Source organism: Dama dama, chromosome X, assembly GCF_033118175.1.
Source record: "Dama dama isolate Ldn47 chromosome X, ASM3311817v1, whole genome shotgun sequence".
Taxonomy (NCBI): Eukaryota; Metazoa; Chordata; class Mammalia; order Artiodactyla; family Cervidae; genus Dama; species Dama dama.
In genome coordinates, this window is record NC_083714.1 from 32,967,948 (window position 1) to 32,980,494 (window position 12,547).

Consider the following 12,547-nt stretch of genomic DNA (forward strand, 5'->3'; position numbering starts at 1 on the left):
GGCAGGAATGAGCCTGTGGCTTGAGCAGGAGGGCAGCTAGGAGTCTGGCCTACTGACAACCGAGCAGCCCTCATGGGGAGCCAAGATTGGAGAGGCACATGCCCCAGGCTGGGCAGTTTATTGCTTTTTGAGTCAATGGGAACTTTTGGTCTCTCTCCGGCAGAAGTCCTATAGGTGTTTCTTGTATGTCAGGTCCTGTGGATATGACAGCTCCTCGTCCAATGGCTAAAATAACTAAAAGTCACTCTGAAGGCATATCCACAACAGCCCCAGGGAGATTTTTTGGCTTAGGGGTGCTGTTGAAGGCAGCTCTCTTGTTGGAAACCCAAGAGGAGGGGAGAAGGTTGAAGACAGCTGCTGAGCACTGTCTTTGGTAGGCAAATGCAGCTCTGCCCCCTGCCCCGACAGCAAAGGGCCACAGACGTGTTTCCCAACCAAATAGCCTCTTTCACTGGCTAATTCCCCAGCTAGCCCAATTCCCACTTGACCTCAGGCTCAGCCCAGCTCCCACTCTGGTTCTCATGACTTGGTTTCTGCCTGGATTCTGGTTTTTGGAGTCTCCCTAGTAATCTTGGTTAAGGCCGTGTTTTCTGTCCAGTTGTTGCCACATAACGTTCTGCCCGTGAATCTCACCTGAGGAGCTGGGGTCCTGTGGTCTATGGGTGAGCTGCTTGCTGAACCCTCGTCACTGTGCTTCTCCCCAGTGGAACACCCCAGGACCTTGTCTCAGACTTCAGAAGCCAATTCCTAGTTCCAAGATATGGACGACTGCTGTGATGTCCTTTGGCTCTTGTGACCTGGCTGCAGGGTCAGGCCACCTCTCAGTGACTGCGAGGACACTTATCCATTCACCCTAATGGGTGACTTTTAGTCTGAGTCCTGGCCCACCTTGATCACGCTCCTTTCTGCTTTAACAAGGTCAAGATGACAATATTCCAAAACCTCTCTCACCATCAGGATTGCCTCTCTTAGATCCAACACCTTTCCAGCCCTCAACAACTGTTTACTGAGTACCTACTAAGTCCTTCTGTTCTCAGCCCTGGGGATAGATAGGAGAACGAAATAAAATCCTACCTTCATAAAGGTGACAGACACTAAACAAGAAATGAGATATATAAATGAGATTGTTTGACAGAGTGATAAGGACTCTAAGGGCAATAAAATGGGGTAAATGGACAGAAAGTGTGGGAGTTGGGGGAGGGCAACATATTGGAGTGCTTACAAGAGGCATCTTTGAAGAGAATACATCTGAGATGAAACCTAAGTGAAAGAAAGCAACCAGCCATGAGTGAAGGGAACCTCAAGCAGAGGAAACAGCTAACGCCAAGGCCCTGAGGCAGGAGTTAGTGAAAGTGAAAGTGTTAGTCGCTCAGTCGTTTCTGACTTTGCAACTCCACGGACTGTAGCCTGCCAGGCTACTCGGTCCATGGGATTCTCCAGGCAAGAATAGTGAAGTGGGTAGCCATTCCCTTCTCCAGGGGGATCTTCCCAACCCAGGGATCAAATCTGGGTCTCCTGCATTGCAGGCAGATTCTTTACTCTCTGAGTTACTTTGTGCATTTGAGGAACAGAAAGGAGGAGGGTGTGGTTGCCACTTTCACAATGGTTGGGCCTGAACTTAAAAGTCAGACTCTGAAAACTGCCCCCAGACATTTACCTTTTGGTCGCTCCAAGGCTCTGGGAGTTTTGCTGCCAAAAGCAGGCCCCGTCCGCTCCTACTTGCCTATATCCTCTGCAGCTCACCTGCCCCATCCCGGCCCTTCACACAGGATGACGTTGCTCTGGCTTGGAGACCCGGGGACAGCCAAGAAGTCCAGGGGCTCCCCACAGTGGCCCCAGGAATCCTGAGAAGCCCCAGGCTCCACCCAGTCTTCCAGCCCCAGAACTTTCTGCTGGCAGCAGCAGGCCGGCCTGGTGGTCCCCAGGTCTCCCATAGATTGAGCAAGAGGACGTGTGAATGGGCTGTTACCAGGATGCACCCGGAGGAAAGGGGACACAGGAATCCGGAGAATGGTGACACCCTTGTTGCTGTGAGGGTGATAAGGAGCAGGGGGCTTCAAGGGATGCAGGCTTCTCATTCAGCCCCAGTGAGGCTCTGAAACAATTCATGACGGCCAGCATCTCCCCTCTACAGTTCCCCTTCATTTTCCAGGCCTGTACCCTTGAGTCTTCACCTGTGCTACAGAGACAGGACCTGGAGAAGTCACTGCCAACATTCCAATACTGACTGGATGTCAGGCGCTGTGCTGAAACACTTTATATTCTTTCACTAGCTCATTTAATGTTCCTTCAACCCTATGAGATAGGGGTAATACCTTCCATTTTAGAGATAAGAATATGGGTGCTGACCTGTTCAAGGTAGTAATGTCTTACTTCATGTCTAGCCTCTTTCTATGATATTACACCATCTTTCAAGTCCCTTTCAAGCTCCAGGATTTCTCCCCTTGTGGGGATGGCAGGTTCCCTCCAGTCAGTACCCCAACCCAGGGAGGCTTGAACAGGAGGCCATTCAGTATCCAGGAGGCCAGAGAAGGACTTCCCTCCCTGAATGAGACACCCCTGACCAGATCCTCCAGGAAACCTGAGTGCCAGACAGAAGCATCAGCTCTGGGCCAAAGGAGTCCCTAAGATGCCTTTGGCTTGGACGGTAGCTGGGAACCACACAGATGGCCAGACTCTGCAGCTCAGCCTTTGGGTCTGTAGAATCTTGTCACTGGGACCCCCAGGACCACCCCCCCCCCCACCAATATCTGAGCATGTGCTCAGCTCCTGACTCAGCCTGAAAACGAGCTCTGGCTGAACTCAATGTGACTGAGAACTCTGTCAAGAAGACCTTTCAGTCAGAGAGATAGAAGCTGCTCTAAGCACCGCCATCTGGAGCCGTGCTGGGGAAGAGACCCGGGCCCCAAATGTAGCTGCCTGCAGCCCACCCTGCCCGAGTGCAGAGTGGGGATGGAAGGCTTGGAGACAAGCTGAGAGCTCCCTGGGAAGCAAGGTGCAGCTTCTCCTGTCACTGTGAGTGGCAAATGCAGTGGCTATTCTCTGATCACATCTGGCAGTATAGGGACATTCCTGTTGGTCCAGTGGCTAAGACTCCACGCTCCCAATGCAGGGGGCCCAGGTTCAATCCCCGGTCAGGGGATTTGAGCCCACATGCCACAACTAAGGGTTTGAACTCCACGACTAACAGATCCTGCGTGCTGCAACAAAGATTGAAGACCCCACGTACAGTAACTGACTCGGCGCAGTCAAATAAATAAATATTAAAAAATCCCTCAGAGGGGACAGAGTTGCTACCTTAACTTTAGAGACCACCCTCCACATTCCCTCAGTGGAAGGGGCCTTGCTCCCTCAGGAAGGGCTGGTCCAGGCCCCAGTGCTTTACACCTACTTCTGACTTCATGACTGCTCATGGCCCTATGGGCTGTTGCTACAGTAGCAGGACTGAGATTGGAACACCAGAGATTGCCCTGGATTGGTAGGTCCCCAGTGCTGGTTCAGAGCTGACTGCATGAAATCCCTTGGCAACATGTTACAGTATGGATTCCTGGGACATCAGCCTAGACATTCTGATGTATTAGATCTGGGGGCCACACCCAGGAATTTTTTTTTTTAATATGCACAGTTGATTCTGATGTGCCTCCAGATCTCTGTGTCTCTCTCCCCCTCCACCCCTGCAGGCATCCTGATAAATCCTAAAGTCTACAACTACCTTTCCTGAGCCATGCCTTCAAAATCAGTGATCTAGGTCACCACAGAATCCAGCCTGGTGAGATGGATCCTTTCCTAGGATAAATGTAACTGTTCCAGACATAGTAAATGTCCTTGGGCTGTTCGTCTGAAATAGAAGACAAGAGCCTCTTAACCATGAGGGGAAAGTGAAGAACTAATTTGGAGCAGTAACAGCTCAACACTATGAGGACCACTCTGGAATCAAGACTGATAATTCAATAGAGATCACATGTCTGCTGTGTGCCCTCTGCTGGTAAAATTAGAGAAGGCTGCAAAGTGTTTGCTGCGCTCTGCTTAGTTGCTCAGTCATGTCCAGCTCTTTGCAACCCCATGGATTGTACCCTGCCGGGCTCCCCTGTCCATGGGATTCTCCAGGCAAGAATACTGGAGTGGGTTGCATGCCCTCCTTCAGGGAATCTTTCCAACCCAGAGATCAAACCCAGGTCCCCCACATTGCAGGCAGATTCTTTAATGTCTGATGGGTGCTGACCATGTCCTGGTGTGGAAGCCCATACAGAAGGAATGAATCCTGGTCCCAGTGTGGGCACTTGGACACCTGGAACTAGAAAGGCTACTAACTCAAAAAAAGTTTGAGGTGTAATAATGATACATAAAAACTGAACATATTGACTTTATATAATTTGACGAGTTTGGACATATGCACATACACAGTGAAACCATCATCACATCAAGGTAATAAACATATCCATCACTTTTTTTATTTTGAACTAATCTTCCCTCGTAGCTAAGTCAGTAAAGAATCTGCCTGCAATGCAGGAGACCCGGGTTTGATTCCTGGGTCAGGAAGATCCCCTGGAGAAGGAAATGGCAACTCATTCTAGTATTCTTGCCTGGAGAATCCCATGGACAGAGGAGCCTAGCAGGTTACAGTCCATGGGGTCCCAAGAGTCAGACACAACTTAGTGATTAAACCACCACCACCACCATCAGTTTTTGTGTCAAGAACACTTCCTCCAGTACTTTAAATTTGTAAAGAGAATCAGTTCAGTTCAGTTCAGTCACTCAGTCATATCCGACTCTTTGTGACCCCATGGACTTCAGCACACTAGGCTTCCGTGTCCATCACCAACTCCCGGAGCTTACTCAAACTTATGTCTGTTGAGTCAGTAATACCATCCAACCATCTCATCCTCTGTTGTCCCCTTCTCCTCCTACCTTCAGTCTTTCCCAGCATCAGGGTCTTTTCCAGTGAGTTGGCTCTTCCCATCAGGTGGCCAAAGTATTGGAGCTTCAACTTCAGCATCAGTCCTTCCAATGAATATTCAAGACCGATTCCCTTTAAGATTGACTGATTTGATCTCCTTGCAGTCCAAGGGACTCTCAAGAGTCTTCTCCAACACCACACTTCAAATGCACCACAGTAAAGAGGGTAGATCTCATATTAAGGGTTACTCTTAGAAGTAAGCTACCTTCACTAAGTCACTGGGCTGAACTCTCCTAAGGGAAATTTGTGACCCCTGGAGAACTCTCAGTCTGGCGGCAAGGAGGGAGGGGAGACATTGAGAAGCATTTCACCCGTCCAGGGAGATAGATATTGAATCTAGGTAGGTAAGTAACTCTGGAAGCCTGAAGAGAGAGCCCTGAGGGTACAGAGAGAATCCCCTAAGCCATGACACAGTTGAAATAGACACAAATGGACCTCATGACCTGAGCTGACTCTGGTTGGTACTTAATCTCTTCTCCAGCAATAAAATAAGTATTGTGACCCGCTACATTTAAAGTACCAGAGGAAGCATCAGATAAAACTGTGGATAAGAAACTTGGCTTATCTGATCCTTACCCACCAATCCCAGGTGGAAACCCTGACGCTGCAGATAAAGGGGAATTATCCAGGTACTGGGGCTTCCCAGGTGACACTAGCAGTAAAGAACCTGCCTGCCAATGCAGGAGATATAACAGATGCAGGTTTGATCTCTAGGTTGGGAAGATCCCCTGGAGGAGGGCATGGCAACCCACTCCAGTATTCTTGCCTGGAGAATCCCGTGGACAGAGGAGCCTGCCAGGCTACAGTCCATGGGGTCACACAGAGTTGAGCATGACCGAAGCAACTTAGCAGGCACACATCACCCAGGTATGTCGGTCCTTCCTATCCTTCAAGGGAGATTATTCCATGGGAAGGATGATGTCAGATCTCACCCAGTTTTCAAGCTCTCTACCTCCAACTCAAATAATGACAATTATTAATGGCAGCTAAACTTTATGGTCTACTCTGCACTGCTAAAGTACTCAGTTATGTGCTTAACATGGACTATCATGCTTGATTCTCACAGTAACCTCTGAGGCATGGAATGACCAAAGTCACTTGCCAGGCTCACATCACTGCCCAGTGTCAGAGCAGGGGTGACCCAAGTCTAACTGCAGAGCCAGAACCATATCGCTAACTTCTCTTGTCTCTGTTTCTCTCAAGGCTGGAAGGAAGCTGTGCTCCTGGGCCTGAGACGAAGGGCTCTACTCCTGTTGCATCCAGGACAAAGTAGTAGATTAGTTGGGAGCTGATCCTATATGCCAGGGCTTGACCTGGTGATATCACTCCTGGCGCAGGGCCAAGTCCAAAACTCAAGGGTAGGGACTGAGCAGATACCTGAGGATCAAATGGTCCTCCTAGGAGGAGAGGGAGGGCAGGAGGATGGAAAGTCTAGACATGGGCTGGTTCTAACAGTTGGAACTTTAAAAAATAGATGTTTTAGAAGGGCTTCTAATACCATTTGAGAGATGGGAAGAAAGGACTTTTAAGAACCTTTCCAGTTCTCCATTTGTATGAACAACCCTGAAAACAGTGTGATTGTGCACTAGCTTTTTTCAATGGCCGTGTGCGTTTTAAGCCAGTTGTGAAGATGGTCAAGTTTTAGGCTTTTGGATAAGGGTTGCTTCCTTGACTGCAGATCAGAAGTAAGCTTCAGAATTGTGCAGATCTTCCACTAAAGAAAATGCAACATGACATTGTAAAACAATTTCCTGCCAATTAAAAAGTAAATTAAAAAAATTGGTTTTGTGCATGACAGTGAGACAACAAAAAAAGAAGATATTCAGATTTAACCAAAGCCGAACAGGGCGGATGATTCCATTTTGTTTTCAGAATGACAAGTGACCTCAGTTTGTTCCTCTGTAAAATGGTGTTGAAAATCATATTTACAGGCTTTTTGAAGATTCAAATAACATGTGAAATGTACTTTATGGGTAAACATTTGTATATTATACTTTATTCAATTCCCCTAATATCAAGGGCTTTAAGGAAGAAAAAATGGAAGACTTCAGGTTCTTCCAGATTTTTCAGTTTTTAAAATAAAGCATCGATAGGACTTGCCTGGTGGTCCAGTGGTTAAGATTCTGTGCTTCCACTGCAGGGGACATGGGTTCGAGCTCTGGTATGGGAATTAGATCCCATAGGCATGGCCAAAAGATTAAAAAACAAAGCAAAAAAAAAAAAACAACAACATCATAGAAAAATAACAAAAAACAAAGCAGCATTGAATATATTTTTCTTTTAAATTATTCGGAATTGAGGTAATTTAACCACAAAGTCACTTGAAAGTTACTGAGATAACTAAATCAACTTTTAAAATCACTTCAGACTGTGGCATTTAGGATGAATCAATAAATAGACAACTGATTAAGTGGCCTAATTTTCTAAGCTTGAGATATTTACTGATTTACTCAAGGACACTTAAGATACTGAAGATTTGCTAGGTAGAAATGCTCCTTTCTATTCCCAACATTTTTATCAAGAAAAAGAAACTTGTACAACTTTAAGCATTCTTTCTGTTCTATGTTTAGTTCAGCTCAGTTCAGTTCACTCAGTCGTGTCCGACTCTTTGCAACCCCATGAACTGCAGCACGCCAGGCCTCCCTGTTCATCACCAACTCCGGGAGTTTATTCAAACTCATGTCCATTGAGTCAGTGATGCCCTCCAACCATCTCATCCTCTGTTGCCCCCTTCTCCTCCTGCCTTCAATCTTTCCCAGCATCAGGGTCTTTTCAAATGAGTCAGCTCTTTGCATCAGGTGTCCAAGGTATTGGAGTTTCAGCTTCAACATCAGTCCTTCCAATGAACACTCAGGACTGATATCCTTTAGGATGGACTGGTTGGATCTCCTTGCAGTCCAAGGGACTCTCAAAAGTCTTCTCCAAGACCGCAGTTCAAAAGCATCAATTCTTCGGTGCTCAGCTTTCTTTATGGTCCAACTCTCACATTCATACATGACTACTGGAAAAACCATAGTCTTGACTGGACGAACTTTTGTTGGAAAGATAAGGTCTCTGCTTTTTAATATGCTGTCTAGGCTGGTCATCACTTTCCTTCCAAGGAGTAAGTGTCTTTTAATTTCGTGGCTGCGGTCACCATCTGCAGTGATTTTGGAGCTCGAAAAAAATAAAGTCTGCCACTGTTTCCACTCTTTCCCCAACTATTTGCCATGAAGTGGTGGGACCGGATGCCATGATCTTAGTTTTCTGAATGTTGAGCTTTAAGCCAACTTCTTCACTCTCCTCTTTCACTTTCATCAAGAGGCTCTTTAGTTCCTCTTCACTTTCTGCCATAGGGGTGGTGTCATCTGCATATCAGAGGTTATTGATATTTCTCCCAGCAATCTTGATTCCAGCTTGTGCTTCATCCAACCCAGTGTTTCTCATGATGTACTCTGCATGTAAGTTAAATAAGCAGGGTGACAACATATAGCCTTGACATACTCCTTTTCCTATTTGGAACCAGTCTGTCGTTCCATGTCCAGATAGATACATTGGAGGAAATGGAGGGCAGGAAAGGAGGAGATAAGGGGCAAACAGAGCTGTAACCAGATCTACTGAAAATATCCCTAACTTCTGAGAAAAGCAGGGACTTTTTAATCATTTCAAAGTTTTACTAAAGGAAAGGCTGAATCTGCCTGCAGTGTAGGAGACCCAGGTTCGATTCCTGGGTCAGGAAGATCCCCTGGAGAAGGAAATGGCAACCCACTCTAGTATTCTTGCCTGGAGAATCCCATGGACAGAAGAACCTGGCAGGCTACAGTCCATGGGGTCACGAGAGTCAGATATGACTTAGTGACTAAACTACCAAAGGAAAGGCTACTTTACTGCTGGTATTTACAATGACACTTTTTCATAAAATTACTAGTATTAGATAAGCAGCCGAGATCCCTGGAAATGAATTCCTGGTAATAATCATTTAAAAGTTCCCTGTAAACATGGGATTCTTTTGGCACAAAAGAAATGTTTTCCTCCAAAGCAGATTGGATTCTGCACTCATTTTTTAATGAGTCAGTGTCTTATCATTGTCGTGACAGGAAAAGCCAGAACTACCCTCATTTCTGACATTAGAGAATTATAGCATGTGTAACTGAAGCTCTGTGATAAGATGTTATCCACCTCACAGTTTGGAGGAATGTATCGCCTGACCTGGGAACTATAAGCCAAAGCTACAGATCACCACAGTGCTGATGGATTGCTTCTAAAGCTGTCAATGAGAAGATTCCACTGATGTGTATTCCCACGGTCTCCTTCTAGCAGTAGTAATCGAGTAACAGCAATGGGAGCAGTCATGGCAGGGGCAGCAGCAGGAACAGCACTCACATTCACGGTACTAGGGTAAGCAGCTGCATTTATTGAGGGCCTACTGTTTTCCAGGCCAGTGCCAAATTATTTATTTCTATATATGCCTCGCATATGCATGCATGCACACACAGACACACACACACACACCTTTCACTGATGAGGAAGCTGAGGCATGACAAGTTTAGGTAATTCACTGGAGGCCACGCAGCTGGCTAGGTTCAAACCCCGGATTTAAATCTAGGACTATCTTATTGCAAGGCTGAACTCCCTTCACACCACCAGATAATCCAGTGGTATGGAAAAATAGATATTTTTCAGTATGAAGGATTAAAAACAGTAGGCTCTCCAAGTTGGTTGATGCAAGCAAGATTTTCCAGGTGGTCGAATACCAAAGAGACAGAAGTGAGGTTGTAGAATGATCTCAAAATCAGAGAATTGAGGTGTGTGAGTATGAGTATGAGGAGAACCATGGTGTGATCAAGTACAAGACAGTTTAATTTAGGGGAAATGCCCTAATACTATTTATAAAAGACAATTATGACCCAGACCTAGGAGTGTTCATACATGTTCCCTAAAAATAGAAGTCTGGTGAGTTTGAGACACTAAAAGCTAATGGTACCTTCAGTACTGTATGCTTCAACAGTGATTCTCGAGAAAGAATCATTGGGTAGTAGGTTAGGGAAAAAAAGGTACTAGGTTAGGAAAAGGTACTAGGTACTGGATTAGGAAAAGAAAATTGACCAAAATGATTGTAAAAGTGGTGTTGGAAGGTGGAAGTGAAAAATAGGGGGAAAGACTAGGGCCGTTCAATCTGAATAAAAGAAGGTAGAAATAAAATCAGGAAGGGTCATAATAGACTAACAATAATAGTAACAATGATGACTTACATTCCTGGATGCCAATCACTACTCTAAGTGCTATATACACATATTAACTCATTTAATTCCCTTAACTCTAGGAGTAGGTAGTGTTACTTGCATTTTACAAATGAGGAAACTGAAGCACAGAGCCCAAAGTCAAAAATCTAGTCGTTGGCTGGGCAGGAGGTCCAATCTAGGCAGTCTGCTGCAGGCCCTGGGCTCTTAGCCACCCCACCAAACTGCCCTTTTAAGGTACAGGGAGGCTTTACTGTGGAGTTCAGGATTGAAGCTCATAATCTTAGTATCAAGGAAAATCTCTTGAAGCTGTTTACATAGGAAGTAAACTTTACAGAACAAGAAACTCAACAGATAAAAATCAGCTGAAGACAGTAATGGTTTCAAGAACACACTTTCTGAATTCACTTTCTTCTAAGAACAAATTACATATAGGTATAACCAAAATAGAATAATAAAATCCAAGAACTTCAGAACAATTTACTACCTACATTTTACAAATAGTGCATCCGAGGTCAGGGATACAGCCATTTCCCTGGTGTCCTCACATCACTAGCCACTCCTCAGTCTCCTCCGCCGATTCCATCTCATCTCTCTGCTTTATCTGTGGACCTTGTCCGTTCTCTACCTCTACTGTGTCCCTTGGAGATCTCACTCTTGTGACTTGAAAGATTTAAATGTTACTGATAGCCTGGACCTGTCCCCTAAACTCCAAGCTCACACATGAGAATGTCCATGACATCCCCAATTGGATATTTAATGGGCATCTCAAATTCAAACATGCCCCACATCAAAGTCCCTACCTTCTCTCCCAAATCTGCTCCTCTTTTCCATTTCAGTTAATATCAACATCCTCTTCCCAGTTGCTTAGGCTACTGATTGTGCTGTTCCCCAAACACTTTTTCTCTCACATTTCACATCCAAAAACTATCAACGAATTCTGTTGGCTCAACTTTCACGATCTAGCCCTAATTGAACCACTTATAAACCTGCACTCTTACCATCCTAACCCAAATCCCTGTTATCTCCCACCTGGATTATTACAATAGCTTCCAAGCTGATCTCCCTGATTCTGCCCTTGGTCCCCCGCGTCCTATTCTCAAGTCAGCAGTAGAGTGATCCTGTGGACTGTACTTAAGAATTTTTGTTTTTCATTGAGGTATAAAACACTCCTGTATTCATCTGGAAAGGGCGTGGGAAAGGGGAAGCCCTCCTACGCTGTTGGTAGGAATGTGAACTAACAACCAGTATGGAGATTCCTTAAAAAACTAAAAATAAAGTTACCATATGATCTAGTAATCCCACTCCAGGGCATATATCTGGAGAAAAGTCTAACTCAAAATGATACATGGACCCCAAATTTCAGGACTGATTTCCTTTAGGACTGACTGATCTCCTTGCTGTCCAAGGGACTCTCAAGAGTCTTCTCCAACACCACAGTTCAAAAGCATCAATTCTTCGGCACTCTTTTCTGCACATTAATTCTTTCGGCTTTATGATCCAACTCTCACATCCATACATGACTACTGGAAAAACCATAGCTTTGACTATATGGACATTTGTTGGCAAAGTAATGTTTCTGCTTTTTAATATGCTAAGTTTGTCATAGCTTTTTTTCCAAGAAGCAAGCGTCTTTTAATTTCATGGCTGCAGTCCCCATCTGCATTGATTTTGGAGCCCAGAAAATTAAGTCTGTCACTGTTTCTATTGTTTCCCCATCTATTTGCCATGAAGTGATGAGACCGGATGCCATGATCTTAGTTTTCTGAATGCTGAGTTTTAAGCCAGCTTTTTCATACTTTTTAATAAAAAACAAAAAAACAAAACAAAAACATTCCTTTGTTCAAAATCCACTGATGGCTTCCTACCCCAGAATGAAAATCCAATCTTCACAATTGCCTGTAAGGCTCTATAGGGCAAGGTCCACATCACCTCTCGGACCCCATCTCCTCCTACTGTTCTCCCTCCCCTCAACTCTACTGCAGCCCCATCAGTCTTGCTGCTCTTCCTTGAGCCAGGCATGATCCCGCTTCAGGGCCCTTCTTTTTCTTCCTCTCATCATTATGCTAGCTATATGTTTTTTACTAGGTATACGTTAGGTTAAGGAGGTTTCCTTCATATTCCTAGTTTGCTAAATTTTTTTTTTAGAAGATTCATGTACTGTAGAATTAACCATTCTAAAGTCAACAATTCAGTGGCATTCAGTACACTGACAATGTTGTGCAACCCTCATCTCTATCTAGTGCCTGAAAACTGTCATCACCCTGAAAAGAAAACCCTGTAACCATTGAGCAGTTCCTCCCGCTTCCCTCCTCCTCCTAGTTCCTGGAAAACACCAATCTGCTTTCCGTCTCTCTGGATTTGCCTCTAC